The sequence below is a fragment of the Lygodium microphyllum genome, chromosome 10 (genome assembly GCF_053477565.2).
Source record: "Lygodium microphyllum isolate KBCC chromosome 10, Lygodium_microphyllum_v1.1.10, whole genome shotgun sequence".
NCBI lineage: Eukaryota > Viridiplantae > Streptophyta > Polypodiopsida > Schizaeales > Lygodiaceae > Lygodium > Lygodium microphyllum.
Window position 1 is genome coordinate 8,783,961 of NC_141144.1, and position 17,577 is coordinate 8,801,537.

The window sequence follows — 17,577 nt, forward strand, 5'->3', positions numbered from 1 at the left end:
ATTGGGGATCTCTTTTTCTTGCCATGATGGCGAAGTGAAAACTTGTCCTTGGCCTTGGCTTGGTAGTGGATGTCATTGCACAATCTGCTTGGTGCAAGCCATGAGGTGGATTAGAAGAAAAGATGACAATAGAAATATGAAATAGAAAATGTACTAAAAGAGCTCTATTTATATGAAACCTAGTATTAGGGTTTAAGGGGGGGTTCACATGTGGTTTTACATACGTGCCCATTTTGACCCTTCCCTTCGCCTTGTCATGCACCATGCTGCATGTGTATTCAATGTAGATGTGTTTCACCACTTTTTATATTACACGCATGGATTTGTTGCATGATAGATTTAGCCAATGCGGTAGCCTTAGCATTATCCAATGTGATTAGTGGTCTTGAAATATGCACCATGAGCTCAATAATGAGACATTTACATACCTTGGGTGTCCACATTTCCAAAGATCCATATTTCTCCAAGAAATATGATCCATGAGCATATAATATGTGTTGCAAAGGTATGGAGCATTGATATTAGATTTGAAGTGTCAATGTATCCAAATATTAAATAACATGGAAGTAATAGAATTGAAGGTATACCATGTAGTGGGTGATGTTGGTTTCTCCCCATGCATTGACAACTAGCTTTGTAAAATCATTGACCACTGTATAATATTCAACTTGAGTGGAATGATTTGTTGATGGTTTTAGCATTATACAAACTAGCTTATCAAAAGAATGCCAAACTTGCTCGGGTATTCTTAAGACTAGGGTCTCTTTCCAAATATGTACTACATTTTCATAAATCTTTTCATAGCTCCCACCTTAACATTGATGGATTGTTAGTCATATTGCTCATGAATCTCTTCACCTTCATTCCACTCATTGATATTTTTGTGCTATGTCATAAGTTAGGCTAGATATTTTTTGGTCCTATTTAATCTTTACCTTACCTCCATGTACTTCTAATGAATTTAATAACTTCTCGGCTTTCTCAATAGCTGCTTTATGTCTAGAGAGAGGCATCATTGTATATACATAATCGATATGAAACTTCAATAACTTGTCAAATATGTTAATTAGAAATATGGCTTTCCAATTCTCATCAAGATGTGACATATTTGGTGGTACCTTTCTATTGCAGGCCAATGCTCCTCCCTTCCACGCAACGTTATCTACAGCCTTAGAAGAATTGTTTGTTTTCATGCAAAATGGATAAGGTGATAATGTTGATGCCTTAGTGTCACAATTGAACATATACTTTAGAGTCTTGAGATCACCACCAAGTACCAATTAACATTGAATTCTCCGACTCCTTCCACATAGAGCTTCTCCCCGATTGTTTGCTTGGAATTTATATCCATGTATGGAGTACGTTAGAAGATCCAAGAGAGAACATTATGGGTCTCCTTGGGCAATTCAGTTGCTGCTAGCCACAAAATTTCTCTTTTTGACTGCACACTAAATGGTTGGACAAGCATGCTATCTTTTGCACAGGCGATGGTGAAATTCATGAATGTAAGGCCCACCCTCTCCAACTTGCATCCCTTTATGATTTGGCATTTGTAAAGTTTGATAACAAACTCCAAGGTTGAAAGAAAACTTCGCAATCATAGTTGGTACAAACTTAGGAGAAACAAGTGTACTACTACATTGAGTCCATAATGTTAGTTTAGGACAAGTCAATACCTTTTGGGCAATACAATGAAGAAGTGAAATTGAAAGGTGGATTTAGCCTAGTGTTAGGGGATCATTAGGATACAAGGAACCATCCACTCAAAGATCAATGTTTTTCTTTCCCTCTAAATGATAATCCACATTTCTCTTACGATTACTTATGTCCCTGAGTCGTTCCATTAGAGCATGAGAGCAAATGGAGTAAGTTAAGTCTTCATGGGGTAATGCTGATTTGGAAGGGCTAGAGGGCAAAAGGGAGCATGAAAAATGCTTAGATGCATATATAATATGATTAGGCACTACCAGAGATGGAAAATACCATGTTTTGAGAAGGAAGGGAAAATGTCACTTTTTGTAGTCAACATTACTCCATCTTGCTGATGTGGTAATTAGGAGTAGTGGAGCACAAAGTGTGTATATAACTACCTTTGTAGAGTCTCAGGTCTCACATATGAGGGTATGAAAAAATAAGAGCTAATTTTGAGTACCTTCAATGCAAAAAAGTGTATAGAAAATAAGTATTTTAACTTGCAATATGATACCCGCCTTTTGAGAAAAAGAAACCTATTTTTTGTAAAAAATTTTAAAAATTCATTTTTGGGACAAATAAATTCGAGTCGCTAATGTTGCACTTTTGGAAGAGTGGTGGTCCCTTCCTAGAGGATGAACTAATGTAGAAGGCCTTTAATGCAAAAAAGTACATAGAATATGAATATTTCAACTTGCAATATGATTGGGTCCCTTTTAAGAAAAAGAAACCCAATATTTGTGAAAATTTATATTAAAAAAATTGGGGCAAAAATAAATTTGAGTTGTTGATGTGGCACTTTTGGAAGAGTGGTGGTCCCAACTTGGAGAATAAAAAGGGCTAGTTATTAGGGTGAAAAGAAAGGGAGACCCCCCTCCTTTCTAGATAGGGTCCACCACAAAAAGTGAGTGGAGACTAGGAATGTAGGGAGGTACTAGGGGACAAAAAGGCATGCAATGATGACCATTGAAGAGGGACTAATCCAAGATTAAAGATTCCTAATCAGTTTCTTATGAGGCTCTTTTTGAGTCCATATTCCCCCTAATGCATTTGGAAGACTGCAAAGTTGATCGAGTTGCCCTTTCTACGATGCTCAAAAGGGGTTCACGGCACACACCTAATTATGGACATTTCACCAAGTCTATTCATTGCTTAGAGGATGAGTATAATTGGATGTATATCCTTGCAACCATTGGCTTTCCTTTCAGATGATGAGAATGATTATAAGAAAGAAATCGAGAAAGGTTGTTGCTAAAAATGAAGTCTTAGATGGAGTCTCACCATCGATACCTCTATGTACGATTGTAGGTAGTGTGGTTAAGAAAAATAGTTATAGCATGGATTTTCAAGTATATACTCGTAAGCTAGGGATAATTAAATTCCTTGAGTTTCTTAAAGAAACTTGGAGAATAATACAATAGAAAATTTGAAGCCCTTAGAAGAATTCCTAGAAGCTCACAAATATAAGTAGACAAGGGTGCATAATCTAAATCTCATGTACAACTATGCCCTTCTAGAGAAAGGCAAAGATGATGATGAACAAACTAATAGTGAGTTGTTCAAAAAGGGGGGACTAAAGACAAAGTTTGAGAATGAAGCCTCAAAGATAGAAAATAGAATGACAATATACAAAACTAGTGGGCGTGTGATAGAACAAATTATTATGGATCTTAAGCTAGATGGATCTAGTATGCTCTTCATCAATGGAAGAGTGGTCAGGATGCAAACTTGGCTTGAGTGCCTAGAGGTAGTTGACTATGAATGGATAAGACTCAATCAACTTGATAGGCTAGTATGAAGTAGGAATTGAATTTGAGCTAAGAGCCCCAAGTGAAATACCCTTGTTTAGTGAGAACGAGGCTAGTTCAACTCTAAATTTGAGATTAGTTCGGATAGGAATCCCAAAGTGTCCCAATATTCCAAGCCTCAATGCATCAAAGGGAACCTTTTAGTCCATCTAAGATGCAAAAAACTAAAAGAGAATAGGAAAAAGAAAGGGAAGGACTCAAAAGTTGAATGACAAAGAAAACCTCACGATCTCCCAAAATGTTCATGAAATTTAAGAAAGGATATTGTGTCACGGTGTTGTTAAGATCATAGCACAAAGGGTAGGCCAACAAACCAATGACTCACCAGGGTCAATGAAGTCATGTGTCTAGTGAAGGGAAAAACCTTGACCTATGTTCATAGTCAATGACCTAATCGAGGAGGAGGACAGTAAACTTGTAAATTTGCTAAGACAATTCTTCGATGCATTTGCTTGGTCAATGGAGGAACTAAAAGAAATTGACCCTAGCATTATTAGGCATAACATTCCAATAGTTTTGGATGCCACATTGCTAGTGACAATGATTATATGCAATGAATTCTAAGTATGCACACAATGTAAAAGAAAAGATTGAAAAGATCTTATACACAATTTATTTATGAGATTTAACATATGGACTGCATATCACCAATTGTCATTGTACTCAAGAAAAATGGAAAAATTTGAGTGTGCATCAATTATAAGAAAGTCAATGCGGATTCAAAGAGAGATAACTATCCTCTCCTTTAACAAAAAATATGCTCAAGGGAGTAGTAGGAAAGTGCAAGTTCATCCAAATGATGGGCACAAAACGACATTTACTACAAAGTGGAGAGTGTTCGCTTACACAGTCATACCCTTTGGCCTGGTGAATTCTCTTGCCACATTTCAATGGCTCATGTGTGTAATATTCAAGGATAGATAGCACTTAGAGAAGCTAACTAGTCCTTGAACATTTTCAATAGTAGTATCTCTCATTACACCCCCTAAAACTCTAGAGGGATATATTTTTGGGCATGTTGTACTGAGAAATTGAATTATCATAGACTTCTCAAAAGTTAAAGTGATGAATGAGTTAACCATTAGACCTTTGTATGAATTGCTTAACATCTTTGAATGGATTGAAAAATGTTAGTATAGTTATGAAACTTTAAAGAAGGCTCTTTCCACAACACCTATTTTACGAGCCCCAAATTGGATGATCACATTTTATATGCATATTGATGTTTTTAAGTTTTCTATTGGAAAAATATTGGACTTCCTAGTGATTTTTGCTAGTAGATAACTCATTGACATTGATATAACCTATAAACCACCAAAGGGAAGGACTAGCGTGTTTTCCATTAAGAAGTTTGAGTATTATCTTTTGGCAACTCCATCTACATTTTTTATTGACCATTAGGCACTCTTTTATCTTTTAACAAGCCATATGCAACTAGATGCATTGCTAGATAGTTATGTCTTTTGTTAGAGGTTGACTTTTTTTTTCATTTTTTAAAAAGACAAATAACACTATGTGGTAGACCCTTGGAGGTCTCATCCACAAAAATATATAAGCCTATGACATGGGTTCAATAAAATGGATTTTGTACTTTCCTTCTCTAAGAATTTTTTACATATGAAAGGACATCATTTGAAGGGGATATATATAGTTTTGTTGGGGTAAATGCCAATGCCTTATAGCTAGGCAAGTACAACTATATCATTCATTTTGAACCTACTTAAGTCTCTTGTGTTCTTCTCTCTCTCAATCCTCTTGCAATCCATAAGTTCTACCTCTCATCCCACCATTGCTTCCCTCTCCACTAGTATAAGAGTGGTGTTTAGTGTTTGTGGAAGTTTATTCTTGAAGTGAGGAGTGTGAAGAGTGAATCTTTGTCACGAAGGTTGAGGATTCGACATTAGTAACTTTGTATATGGTCTTATGAGTGCTAATATTGAGAGTAGTTTGTTCAATGAGGGTGTGAATAGAAAGAACAATGTAGGGTTAAAGAGCTCTAGTGCACTTATGGTGAGAGGAAGGTCAAATGCTAGGGGGAACTCTTGTGATAGAGGCAAGTCGAGAAGCAAGTCACACAAAAAAATGGATGTAGAATGCTTCTTTTGTGCCAAGGAAATTGTTGTGAGAGAGGCAAGCCAAGGAGCAAGTAGCACAACAAAAAGGATGTAGAATGCTTATTTTATTATAAGAAGGGACACATAAAAAAGTACTATTACAAGCGGAAGAACAAGAAAAATGGGAAAAGGAAAATGAGGAGGATAATGAAAAGGAATAGAAAAGCAAGGCAACAAAGATAGAGAAACAATGATGCTGGTGATGTATTGTGTGCATTCTCTTTGGGTGATGCATTCTTCGTTACCATGGATAATGGCATATCTCAAAATTGGCTTCTAGATTCTTGAGCATCATTTCATATTACCCCACATAGAGAGTGGTTTTTTTACTTATGATGCTAGAAAGAGAGAATGCGTTCATCTTCGGAAGAATTGTGCATGTAGCATTGTTAGCATTGGGAATATACACTTGTCACTACCAAATGGTTTTTCTTTTATCTTGCAAAAAGTACTACATGTTCTAGAGACTTGAGAAAAAGTTTAATTAGTGTAGGATAGCTTATGATTATGGTGATGATAGAGGGATGTTTGGTGATCATGTGGAAGATTTGCAAGTGATCTCTTGTTGTGGACAAAGGGCTCAAATTTGGTACTTTCTATCTTTTATATGTTTTTGGTGTTTGTTTTCCGCAGCACAGAGGAGCGGGAAATGGAAAAAAGAAAAGAAGAAAAAGGCGCCTTAACTGGCAACTAGACCCTGGAAAAAATTAAATGCATGGGCACGATCCTCAATGTAAGAAAGCAATCAACCATGGAATGAAATCTAACTGAAATTGAAAATTAACTAAGCTACAACAAAGAATTAACAAATCTATTGCACCAAGACATCCTCATCATGTATTAATGGTTGGGAATTCAAGAATACATGACGGCCATGGCTGAGTGCTTCATAGGCTAAGAAGAAGCTAACTCCAAGAAGTGGTAAAGCCAAGATTATTGAATGATCAAAAGATGTCTTGCCTTTGGCCTCTAGTCCCTTTTATTCTAACTCCCTTTCCAAACTTAAGGGCTGTTCACACATGTACACATAGGCTAGGGCTCAATTTACAAAGGCTGGAATTAATCCAAGGTGCAAATATTAATGTTGTATTTTCCTTCATGACAAACCATCCTGTCCTGAAGATGGTTTTGTCCTCAAAACCAAGAAGTAATGGACTAAATCCAAGTCAAGGATGATAGTAATCATGCCCATTCATCTTCCAAGTGATAAGAAAGCACTGTCCATGTAAAGAAGATCTTTTTGTATGCCAAACTGTGAGAAAACTTGCTGCTGTCCAAACAGGGCTGATTCACTAAAACTGCCATAACTTTTGATATATTGGTCCAAATGAGGCGTATGAGGTGTAGAAACGAAGTATACACTCCCAAGCATCACCCCATAACATTAAGATCAAATTTTGATGAAGTCAGGACAATTTTATTGTCTGCAGAAATTTCATACAGCAAGCTGTCTCTGCACAGTCACTACATACTGCATCATATATCATCCTGTAATAACCAAGGAAAGTTACTGACATAAGTGGATGGTTGCCAAGAAGACTCTTCAATGGGCAAATTCTTCCACTTAATGAGATACTTAATGAGAGTACGATTTCTGAGAACTTTCTCTCTCTTTCCAATAATGCTTTCAGGTTCATATATGATCAGTCCTGCCTCATCCAATGGTGGTAACTCTTCCAATACTTGTACATCGGGCCCAACATACTTCTTCAGCTGTGAAACATGGAATACATCATGTATTCTAGTAGAAGATGGTAGCTGAAGTTTATAAGCAAGCTCTCCAATTTTGTCCAAGATCAAGTATGGCCCATAAAACCTATGAGCAAGCTTATTGTTCCCACCCTTTAATGAAGCATAATGCATCTTGGGTACTTTGAGAAATACCCAATCTCCAACCTTGAAGTCTAAATGTCTTCTTTTCTCATCTGCATAGACCTTCATTACCTCTTGTGCTTTCCTTATGCTGTCCTTGCATTGCCTCATGAGCAACTCCATTCTTTCCAACTCTTCCTTTGCTTGTGGGTTGATGTCTTCATGGAATAAAACTGATGGAAGTTGGACTTTATACCCATAAAGAGCTTCAAACGGAGACATCCCAATGCTCATGTGGTGCATGCTATTATAGCAAAATTCAGCAAGGTGGATCCAACGATCCCATGAAGCTTGTGTGTCATGACAATAATGCCTAAGGTACACTTCCACCCAATGATTGACTCTCTCCGTCTGCCCATCAGTCTGAGGGTGATAGGCCGTGCTAGGAGTGAGGAAAGTACCCATAGATGAGAATAGACTTTTTCAGAAGTTGCCCATAAACTTCGAATCACGGTCTGATACTATTCTCATAGGCATACCATGTAGTTTGAACACACCTTCCATAAATTGCTCGGCGACTTGCCTTGCTGAAAATTGGACTTTAGTTGGGATAAAGTGGGCTGATTTGGTCAATCTATCAACTACCACATAGATACTGTTCCATCCATGACTGGTAGTAGGCAATCCCATTATGAAATCCATGGAAATATCTGTCCATTTGCCCGTAGGTATGGGTAAAGGCTGAAGTAAGCTGGCTGGTAATAGAGTGGAATCCTTATTTTGCTGACACTCCAAGCACTGAGATACATACTCTTTAACATCTTTCCATAGACCTTTCCAATAGAAGCTTTGATGAACTCTATCAAACGTCTTGAAAAGGCCCAAGTGACCAGCCATTGGCGATGAATGCATCTCTTGAAGCACCTTCAGCTTGAATTTACTGTTGGGAATCAAGTACACTTTACCCTTAAACCATAAGAGGCCATTATGCACTTTAAAATTAGGAAATTCAGCATCACACCCTTGCTGTAATTTCTGTAAAATATGGGCAGCATGCTCATCAAGCACATATTCCTCTTGAATGTCTTCAATCCAATCCTTATAGATGGTAGACATAGTAGATAGACTGCATGCCCACATTCTTGATAATGCATCAGCCACCACATTATCCTTGCCAGCCATGTATGATATTTCAAAATCATATGATTGCAAAGTGGCCAACCATCTCTTTTGCTTGGGAGGAAGATTGGGCTGCGAGAGAAAATATCTCAAGACCCTATGATCACTTTTGACTTTGAAGTGTGTCCCATAGAGGTAGTGGTGCCATTTCTTGATTGCATGTAAAATAGCAAGCATCTCCTGCTCATAAACATGCATCTCTCTCTCTTTGTCATCAAATTTTCTGCTCTCAAATGCAATGACACCATGCTCCTGTACCAAAACTGCTTCCAAACCTCTACCACTGGCATCTGCATAAATGGTAAAAGTCTTGGAGAAGTCAGGGCAAACTAGTATGGGTGCTGAAACAAGCAATTTCTTCAGCTCATTAAAACTCTTGTCAGTGATCTCATCCCAAAAGAAGGCCTCCTTTTTCAGCCGATCGGTAAGAGGAGCTGCAACATGAGCATAGTTCTTCATAAACCGTCGGTAAAAGGATGACAAACCAAGGAAACCTCTTAATGAAGTGGCATTGGTTGGCGTAGGCCATTCTTTGACGCACTGAACCTTCTTAGGATCCACTTTGATTCCATCTTCTCCCACTATATGACCCAAGTACTCAACTTCCTTTGTCATAAAAGAGCATTTAGTGGCCTTGGCAAACAGTTTGTGTATCCTCAATATGTCAAAGACCTCTTTTACATGCTGCAAATGGTCTTCTTTATTCTTGCTATAGATCAAAATGTCATCAAAGAATACCAAAACTGTTTTAAAGAGCAATGGCTGAAGTATCTTATTCATGAGAGACTGGAATGTGGCTGGAGCATTTGATAACCCAAAAGGCATAACCATAAACTGGTAAAGACCCCTCTCCGTCCTGAAGGCTGTTTTAAATTCATCCCCTTCCTTCATGCGTATTTGATGATATCCTGATCTCAAGTCAATTTTGGAGAACACCTTGGCATCCTTCAATTCATCTAAGAGATCATCTATTCTAGGTATTGGATACCTATTCTTGATAGTGACCTTGTTGAGATCGCGGTAATCAATGCACATTCGAAAGGAGCCATCTTTCTTCTTCACAAGAAGGACTGGAGAACCAAAAGGTGATTGGCTTGCCTTAATGAGACCCATTTCCAAAAGCTCTTTGACTTGGCATTCTACCTCTTCTCTTTCCACTTTGGAGAGGTGATATGGTGGTTTGTTGATGGGCTTTGTATTGGGCAGCAAGTCAATGGGATGATCCACTTCTCTTTTGGGAGGAAGAGAGGTAGGTGGCTGAAAAATATCATCATATTCTTTCAGCAATTTACAAAGACATGGGTCCATATTGTTGGTAGGAGAAGAGGGCTGATCCTCTTCAATCTTGGAAAGAAGAATGGTGAACATACATGCCTTTGCATTTATCTCTTTCTTAACCTTCTTGGGGCTGATCATCTCCATTCTTTTCTTTCAACTCCATGTAGTGTTACTTGTTGTCCACACCATTTAAACTCCATTTCCATGTTGTTGAGATCCATGGTAAATCTGCCCAAAGATTTCAGCCAATTGCAGCCAAGTATTATATCAATGGGACCCATTTCTAATGCAATTAGGCTCACCGATGTAGTGCACAATGGGGAAAGGGTGATAGGTACATTTGGACAGCATTGATTGCTCTTCTCAAAATTTCCATTTGCCACTTGGATTTTGAGTGATGTAGGCATTTCATGCGTATTCAATTTCAGCCCATTGAGTGACTTAGCATTAATGAAGCTATGTGTACTTCCCGTATCAATGAGTATATGAGCGGTCCTTCCCTTGATTTGACCTTTAAGGCGTAGGGTATTATCCCCTCTTGAACCACTCCATGCATCACTTGATATGGCACATAGCGATGGATGTAAATCAGTCCATGAATCATCCAAATAATGACCGCCCGGGTCGAAAGGAAACCCATCCATTGGATCATAGAACTCATCATGGACATTCTCTTCATTTTCATGCGCCTCTTCTTGAGTTGTTGTGACATCAAGCTGAGCCAAGTTTCCTTCAATAGATTCAACATCGGAATCATCCTCGATGATCATGCTAATCTTCATATTTTTGGCCTTGCATTTGAACTTATGATCGGGTGACCATTTCTCTCCACATTTGAAGCATAGTCCTTTAGCATACATATCTTTGAGCTTGTCATTCGATACATGTTTGCCTTGAGTAGGGGCTGAAGTTTTGGCACTTATATCAGTTCTCTTTCCATCAAATCTATTTTTAGCATTAGGTCTGAAATTACTACTTTGTTTTGACCCAAAAACAGTAGGAAAAGTGGGTATCTTGCTGTAGGTATTGATGAAAGTATTTGATGGCTTCCCAATATGCTGAAAATCAGTTTTAGCATGCCCATAATGGCCTGATGTCCTTGGGAACTGCGTAAACTGAAAAGAATGCACTGTTTTTGGCTGAAAACCCTTGTATTTCTGCCCATAACGTTCAGCCAATTGAATGGCAGCTTGTAGGGATGTAGGATTCATGGCACCAACTTCGGAAGAAAGAATAGGTTCCAAACCAAATATGTATTTATTCAACTTGGCACTATCGGAGACCCCATGAACATACATCGAAAGGTTCAAAAACTGATTTGAGTACTCTCTAACCGAGAGACCACGTTGCTCAAGTGCATACCACTTCTTCTCTAACCGCTCTTTTTCAATAGGGGAAACAAAGACTTCAATCATAGCATTTTTCAATGCATCCCAAGACAAGAAGTCATGTCCCATCCTCGCCATATATCTCCACCAAGTGTGAGTATAGCCTTCTAGATGAAGGGCTGCAAATTTTACTTTGGCATTCTCGGGCCTTGGGTAAAGGGAAAAATACATCTCTAACTTGTCAAACCACTCCAACTCCGTGGGTGAAGGGTTCTCTCCCTTGAAGTTTGAGATAATTATTTTCTCCTTGTACTCTCTCTCGTATTGAGGAGGTTGTCCATTATGGTGCTGTTGCCCACTATGGTGTTGTGACCCAAAAGAATTGCCAAAAGGTCCTTGCCTAGGATATTCATTATTTCCATGCCCTTGTGCATAAGGAGTTTGCTGTCCATAATGCATACCATGACTTTGTGGCTGGAAACAATGTCCTTGAGGCTGAAAGTATGTGTTGCTCACATTGGGAGGTTGTCTATGGTTCCCTTGAGGTTGTCCATGCATAGGTGAGTTGAAAGGTGGTTGCTGCCCATTATTTTGCTGATTCCAACCATGATTTGACATGGGACTTGGCCTATTGGGCTGCACTTGAGTAGAGAAATTATGTTGTGGCTGTCCAAAAGCATTTGGGGCTGAATTCATATGTCCATGTGGTTGCCCATAAGAGTTTGGGGCTGAATTAACATGCCCTTGCTCATAGCCACCAACATTTGCTTGAGGGTAAAATTGCTTGTAGAAATAGTTGCACCCATGGATGTCTTCATCATGCTTTGAGTTTGTTTAGTGGCTGAAAGTGACCCTTTTGTTGATGGAATTGTGGCTGAAGTGAAGTGGGTTGAACAAAATCCTTAGCTTTAGATGACTCTCCAACTTCAAATTGACCTACCACCTTAGGAGTAGGTGGTTTAGGTGGTTCTTCAGCCATATGAGGATGTGGGACATTAAGACCAGCTGTAGGCAACATTTTCTCACCAAGAAGTGCTACAAGCTTGTCAATACCCAACCTCATACCCTCGAAGCCTGATTTCATATCCTTTACGTCATTTGACAATTGTTGAAAACTGTTTGAATTCATTGAGATATGAGACATCTCTATGGGTTGATTGGTAGGGGAGTGGGTGGAACTTGCATCAACCTCTTCGTTCTCATAATGCATTCGGTAAATGGCATCTTGAGAAGTGTCATGTTCACCCCTTTCCTGTTGATATTCCTTCAATTCTTCATTGATAGTATCCAAAACAGGGTCTCTCTTCTTATTCCTAGCCATGGGTTGATTTCTGTCCTGAATTTCCTGCAGTAGAAAAACTTGATTATCTTCACTTCTAGAGCTCCAAATTATGGGGTCTTTGGCTCTATTCGAAGCTTGAAGAGTCTTCTATCCAACGAGCTATCAAGTGCAGAAAATGGATGAGTAGAGAAATTTTTGTAAGGGATTTTCTGTTGCTGTCTGAAAATTCCTGCAGGAAGTGAATACCCTGTTCTAGTCAATTAATGACTTGTACCATCAATACCAAGCATGTACCAACTTCATAACCCTGTAGGAGAGTCTCATACATCTGCCCATATCTGTCCCAAACTTTAATACTGAACCATAGTGTCTTTACCATAGGATGCATACATTTTACTGTAGCCATATGTCTTCATACATTTGCCATACATTCATGAGTACCATACATTTGCCAATATCTCAAGAACTCACTGCCCATAAACTCATGCTGTAGGCTGATTTCAAGTGCCTTTGGGATTTGTACCTACACCTAAACTTGAAAATGCGTGGGATCCGAGACCCGAGGGGTTTGCAAAGTTCCCTCTCGAGCCGGGTTGCGCTCCCCTTCAGGGTCCTCGTCGGTAGGGGAGGGTCATCTCTCTTTTGTCCTACCAACTCGCCCGGCATCCACTTTTCCTCGTGGGCATGTACATGGCAAGTGAATTCTAGCTCTAAAAATCAGTATGACATGCATGGAATAGGAAGGAAATACAATTGCCTTTCATTTGCCCTTTCATGATATGCAAGATTGAAATTGAAAAGGCTGAAATGTAAATGAGAAATGGAGAGGTATTTACCTCAGCAGTGACTCACTGCTTACAAAGCTTTTCTCACTTACCAATTGGGTAATGATTTTCTTATGATCAAGAGGCAAAATAGGCAATCAATTTCATGTCAGGGTTAGGCAATAAAGATTGAGTAATGAAGCTCAAGAAATTACTGATTTCAGTGAATGAAAGTAGATGGGTAATGCTCATTCATTATGGAAGAGTTTGAGACATTTAGAGTTGGTCATTTCAGTAAATTGAAGAGGTTTAGTAAAGACAATGACTGACATAACCTATAGGCTTCATGTAATGCATTAGGCTATGAATAAGAGCTTCATTAATCCTCTTATTTCTCTTCAACAATTGGAAATGAGATCAGCAATTGGATGTAAAGAGAAATTAAGAGTGATTAGAGTACCTCATTTGATTGATTGGAGAAGAGCATTGTTGATGGAATGACCTTCAATCCATAATGCTTGACATAGGTGAGTTGAGCTTGATAATCCTTCTAAAATCAGTCCAAGAGATCTTCAATATTCAAGAATAATCCCTTCCTTGATAAGCTTCAGCTTCATTAATCCCATGAAAGCTCCATGACTCCATGAATGCTCCAATTTGCTCCAAATGAGGGTTGATGAAGACCGATTACCTTCTCTACTTGAAGTAGGTTGCAATAGGTAATAGAGAGGGCTTCAATGTGTCCAAGAGATCCCGAAATTTGAGAGGGAATGCCAAAATTTAATGGCATAAAAGCTTCATGCTGTCCATTGAATACCTAGACCTCCATTGGCTTCAATCTCCTTCAATGTCGGTCCAATGTTGATGGATTCTTGAGGGGAAATGGTTGAGTGACAATCCAGGCCGAGACAATCATGCAGGCACACTCCACAGTCGAGAGTCGTAAACTCTCCTCGTGTCACTCCTTTTGACAATCCAGGGCGAGACAATCATGCAGGCACACTCGACAATCGTAAACTCTCCTCACGTCACTCCTCTTGACAATCCAGGCCGAGACTTCTAGCTCAACAGTCGTAAATTCTAGCTCAACTGTCGCTTGTTGACCTGACAAGCTTTAGTGTGCATCTAAGCCTCCAGGACGATTAGCACTTGCAATTAACGTGCTTCCAGCTAGTCAGCTCACGCAGGCCTCCAAAATGGCGCTCTGGGTAATCATACGGTCTATTTATTGCAATAAACATGATGTTAAATCTCCCAGATCCACACAGAGAAACAATCATTGATATTCATTGACGCACGAATAGTGCAGTACTGTGATCAACAATCATTGACGCACCGTCCTAGACACGAACGAACTCCAGTACATGCACATTGTTTGAATCCTCTCCTGCAACCTTTGCTGACCGGAAACAGTCCTTGCAGAACTAGTTTGAATTGGATGTTGCAACTCAGACGTGGAAGAAGATCCATGATTAATAGATTTCGCTTCTTGCATTAGAGCTCTGGTAGCTTGCGATGGCTGGGCTGTAAAAAAAAATAGCGCAAACTGCTGCAATATGTCCTCTTATAGCACGTGATGAAAATGAGATGGATATGAAGCATATAGGTATTCAATAGGTAGCTCAAGACCCATACAAAATTCTTACATAAGCCATTTGAGCACTAGAGGTCATGGGAAGAAGATCTGAGAAGAAATGTCCATGGCAGTTTGTAGGGAAGCTTGAAGGAAAGAGGAAAGAGAAGAAGAAACCCTTCCTTCTCAAAAGTAACCACAGTTAAAGTGTCCTCCAGCCATGTCTAACCCTCTTTTGGTCCATAAGCCTTCAAAATGGGGTAAAATTTGATGACGACCTGTCAAATTAGCCCTGAACCTCCATTATCCAATGGATATTGCCAAGATCCTCCATTATGCGTACCAAGAACCATCTTCTTGACCATTGTTTGTGACAGTTACTTCAGATCTAACCACGGTTCTATGTAAATCATCCCCAGATAACTAGACATAGACTTCCGTGATGACAGATCAATCAAGTCTTGATGTAACTAACTCCTCCATGATTAAGACCTCCCCAGCAAGATCATAACCATGAAAATTGATGTAACCAAGGATCAAAGACACATGCTCTGATACCATTGTAAGAAAGCAATCAACCATGGAATGAAATGTAACTGAAATTGAAAATTAACTAAGCTACAACAAATAATTAACAAATCTATTGCACCAAGACATCCTCATCATGTATTAATGGTTGGGAATTCAAGAATACATGACGGCCATAGCTGAGTGCTTCATAGGCTAAGAAGAAGCTAACTCCAAGAAGTGGTAAAGCCAAGATTATTGAATGATCAAAAGATGTCTTGCCTTTGGCCTCTAGTCCCTTTTATTCTAACTCCCTTTCCAAACTTAAGGGCTGTTCACACATGTACACATAGGCTAGGGCTCAATTTACAAAGGCTAGAATTAATCCAAGGTGCAAATATTAATGTTGTATTTTCCTTCATGACACTCAAGAAGTCTTAGAGTCACCCAAGGAGAGTAAAAGAATAAAAAGCGCACCATTAAGTGCGAAAACGCTTCCAAAACCTTGTAAGAGAGTGCCAAGCTCACTCCTGTGCAAATTGTATGCATTAGTTGGGGATAGGATAGACTAGAACGGTGGGAAATGAGAAATGGGTCTAGGCTAATGGCCGGCAAGGTAAAAAAGGGGGATGACCGCCCATGAAAAGTAGGGCATGTATATAAAGTTGAAAAGTGAATGGGAAGCTCATTCTTGTGTGTGGCCAAAGCTTCTTCTTCTTCTTCTCTTGTTTCTTGCCTTCTTGCTTGTGCTTGAGAGAGGGATTGAGAGAGTGTGAGGGAGTGAGGGAGTGATTGTGTGGGAGTGAGGGATCTTGGAGAAGAAGCTTTCCATCTCCTCTCTTCATCTTCCCCTCCTCTCTTCTCTTCTCTTGTCTCGCATGTGGCTATGGAGGATGAAGCTCATGGGAGAGGGATTGAGGTTGCTTGAGCTTGCCTCAAGGATCGTGGAGCTACCGGTGTGTGAGAAAGAGGAGGGTACTCGATCGAGCAACAAGGTAAGCTCACTACACCCGTAAGGTAGGCATTGCGCGTCGGCTATGTGAGAGGTAGCTATGGCCACTCGGTTCGAAACACTTGAGCAATAAGTGGTCCGTAGGTCTCGGGGTAGAGCTTGAAGCTCCCCTCCATTTTGGTTCCATTGCCGGGACCAACGGAATCGAGCCTTGAGTGCCACACGCATCAAATCAAGCATAGAAGTAGGGTTTGTAGCCTGAACCGGTGCTCGAGATAACTAGGAGATTTAGGAGGGTTTAATTCGTGAAACAAGTAAGTATTTGGGTTTGTTGGAAGCATTAGATTAGGACTACCATTCTACATTTCTATTTTGCATGTTGGTTGCACTAGATTAAGGTTAGATTAGGGTAAGAAAAGAGAAAACAGAGGTTCTGGCCGCTGTTGGAAAGAGGGAAACGGGGGACCAGATTCAAGTTTCTAGGTGAAACAGGGAAAGGGAACTGGCTGTAAGGTTTTGCAGTGCTGGGAAAGGACCTTAAGAGGCGTGGGAGGCTAGGACAAACCTCATTTCTTTGGTTGGCCTTGTGTGAGCGAGAGAGATAGAGAGAGAGAGCTTCTGGTTCACAGGAAGAGGAAACACTACCACGATTCTAGGTGCCATCGATTCGTGCTGCTCCAGGTGAGTCTGGTGTTTTTCAATAGTGCTCTAATCAGATATAGAAAGTCTGTAGTGATTGTGTGCAGCAGACATTAAGAGGGATCCAAACGCATCGGAATCGCACCCGCCGCCGGCGTAGTCGGACCAACTCGCAGTGGTCCGATTCCTAGAATCGGACCACCCAAGTCCTGGGGTCGGACCCGTCCGATTCCCAGAATCGGACCGTCCGACTGAGGGAGTCGGACCACCCTTGTCCGATTCCCAGAATCGGACACCCCGATCGGACGTGCCATGTGGCACTCGGACTGGCCATTAGAGTCGGACCATTATAGTCGGACCATCGTAGTCGGACTCGGACCAGTCGGACCACTTTGAAAATAGGAGCACCCTCCCAGAATCGGACCACCAGGGTCGAACGAGTCTTAGAATCGGACCAACCCTATCCGACTATTAGAGTCGAACCAGACCTGTCCGATTGCAAGAATCGGACCGTCTGACTCCTAGAGTCGGATCAGCACTGTCCGATTCCCAGAATCGGACCATCCTGCCAGAAGGAAAGACAATGATCTTTTACTGGCCTTGCTATAGACCTGACCCCAAGATGCAACCCCAAACACCCCCAAGACCT